Here is a 2,904-nt window from a genome sequence, read left to right as displayed (position 1 = left end):
ATGTATGTGGTAGCAAGGAATTGAACCTGTGTCTTCCTGCATGCTAGGCAAGCACTCTACCACTAGGCCACACTCCGGCCCCTTCCTAGTAACTTTTTTTTTCATATTCTCTTATCCTGGTTTATTTTCTTAACTTGAGAATGGGCATCTAATTTTTAATCATCAAGGTACATTTTAAAAACATTTATTGTTGGGGTAATGTATACAGGGGTTACAGTTACATTCGTCAGGTGTGGGTGCATTTCTTCTCCTTCTTATGTTTTTGTCCCTGTTTCCCACTCCCCTCTCATCAAGGTACATATTAAAAGAGAAAAACTTTAGATCATTGGTGAAGATAATTCTCTAGCAAAGGATTTTTTTTCCCTCTCATATGAGACAATGGACTTGTCAGAGTGGTTTGGTTTCTTGTAACACTTTTCAACTTCATTCCCTTTTGCTCAAAGTTTTATGCAATGGCAGTCTGGTAATTTTATATTTCATTGTGTATTATTGGATTTACTTTTAGCCTCCCTCAACATATACAATAACTTGAGAGTAAACTTCTGGGCTGAGTTGCATGTTGGGATGAATGTCAATCAATAGGCCATTCTGGAATGAGCATGTGGATTTAATCATGTAATTCTGAAAATTAGGAAGGGGAAGAGCGAGCCCGGACCGTGCCTCTCGGTCAAGCGTAGGCGCAACCAGGATGACGACGTCGGGCGCCCTGTTCCCGAGCCTGGTGCCAGGCTCGCGCGGGTCCTCCAGCAAGTACCTCGTGGAGTTCTGGGCAGGGAAGATGACCCTGAAGGGGACCACGGTGACCCCGGACAAGCGGAAAGGGCTCCTGTCCATCCAGCAGACAGATGACTCGCTCCTCCACTTCTGCTGGAAGGACAGGACGTCGGGGACCGTGGAGGACGACCTGATCATCTTCCCTGACGACTGCGAGTTCAAGCGGGTGGCCCAGTGCCCCAGTGGGAGGGTCTACGTGCTCAAGTTCAAAGCTGGGTCCAAAAGGCTCTTCTTCTGGATGCAGGAGCCCAAGACTGACCAGGACGAGGAGCACTGCCGGAAAGTCAATGAGTATCTGAATAACCCCCGATTCTGGGGCACTGGGGGCCAGCGGGAGCGGTGGCCATGAGCTCCGGCCCTGGGTGGTGAGGGTGGCCTGCAGAGCCTGCTGGAAACATGAGTCACCGCCAACTCCTGCAGCGCATCCGACCGGCTAGCCTTGGAGGACTGGGTGGGCTCAGGGCCCTCACAGGGCCAGGCCTGGCCAGTCTTGTAGGTAGCGGCGGGCCTCCAGCGAGCAGTTCTTCCTCCAGCTCTGGAGCCAGTCGGCAGCTGTCACCCCATCCTCCACCACCTCCTCTGCCCGTGCCCTCCCAGCCCCTTCTGCCCCAGCTGCTGCCTCGGCCACCCGCCCGAGCCCCACGCCCAGTTCAAGTAATGGAACGGGTAAGGCAGCCAGTCCGACCCAGCCCATCCAGCTGAGCGACCTGCAGAGCATTTTGGCTACCATGAACGTGCCGGCTGGGACAGCTGGCGGCCAGCAAGTGGACCTGGCCCGCGTGCTGACCCCAGAGATCATTGCCCCCATTCTGGCCAACGCCGATGTCCAGGAGCGCCTCCTGCCCTACTTACCCTCGGGTGAGTCGCTGCCCCAGACCGCGGACGAGATCCAGAACACGCTGACCTCGCCCCAGTTCCAGCAGGCCCTGGGAACCTTCAGTGCAGCCTTGGCCTCGGGGCAGCTGGGCCCCCTCATGGGCCAGTTTGGCCTGCCCGCGGAGGCCGTGAAGGCTGCCAACAAGGGCTATGTGGAAGCATTTGCCAAAGCTGTGCAGAACAATGCCAAATCTGAGCAGAAGGAGGGCGACGCAAAAGACAAGAAAGATGAAGAGGAAGATATGAGTCTAGATTAAGTTATTTACTGTCTTTTAAGGAATTTGAATTCTTAGTCACGTGACTCTTGTAGTGGCATTTGTGATTTATTGCATACCTTTTCCTGTTCCAACTCACCAATAAAAGTCCTTTCTTTTACCTGAAAAAAAAGAAAGAAAATTAGGACAAATACAAGAATGTAAATTGTTATATCTTAACTGAATAGAAATAGAACTAACAAAAATCAGGATGTGGACAAGAGAAATGATATAATGCTAATAACCTCCTATGTTAAAGTAAAAGAGAGACTTTATATGATACCAGGTTGAATGATCTAGTTAATAAACTCCAAGAGTACCAACTTTTATTAGATTTTAGAATTCCTTTCATTAACCTTATAGGAATGTATTAAAAATCCTACCTTGTAAAATGCTTTAGGTAATGATTAGCAATCTCTTTCATTTCTGCTTGATGTTTTAATGAAAAGTAAACACAGAATCACGTGTATTTGTTTTTTTTACTGTGTCATTTATTTATTTATTGCTTATTTTCTCATCAGTCATGGGGCTTGAATTCAAGGTCTGGGTACCGTCCCTGGGCTTCCTTTGCTCAAGGCTCCTAGTCTACCACTTGAGCCACAGTGCCATTTTTGGCCTTTTCTGAGTATTTGATTGGAGGTCAGAGTCCCCTGAACTTTCCTGCCTGGGATGGCTGTAAACCGAATCCTCAGACTGGACTAGCTGGTGTTACAGGCATGAGACACCAGCACCAGGCTGTGTCTTTTTTTTTCTTTTTTTGGCCAGTCCAGGGATTGAACTCATGACCTGATCATTGTCCTTGGACTTTCTCAAGGCTAGGGCTCTACCACATGAGCCTCAGCACCAATTCTGGCTTTTTTCTACGTATGTGGTACTGAGGTCTTCGTGCATGCTAGGCAAGCACTCTACCACTAGGCCAAACTCTTGGCCCCTTTACTGTGTCTTTTAATCTGTGATCATCAGGCATACCACATTCTTCTTTCATTTTTTGTTCACTGAA

The 2,904-nt window shown here is 48.7% G+C and overlaps 1 pseudogene; it reads left to right on the top strand.

The window, feature by feature from the left end:
- The first annotated feature begins 643 nt into the window (after positions 1–643).
- On the top strand, positions 644–2,304 carry LOC150039448 (proteasomal ubiquitin receptor ADRM1 pseudogene; annotated as a pseudogene).
- The last annotated feature ends 600 nt before the right edge of the window (positions 2,305–2,904 follow it).

This window comes from Megascapheus bottae, unplaced genomic scaffold, assembly GCF_031878675.1.
Source record: "Megascapheus bottae isolate mThoBot1 unplaced genomic scaffold, mThoBot2.hap1 HAP1_SCAFFOLD_40, whole genome shotgun sequence".
NCBI lineage: Eukaryota > Metazoa > Chordata > Mammalia > Rodentia > Geomyidae > Megascapheus > Megascapheus bottae.
Note: the sequence above shows the minus strand (reverse complement) of the source record. Positions and strands in the feature narration are given on the sequence as shown.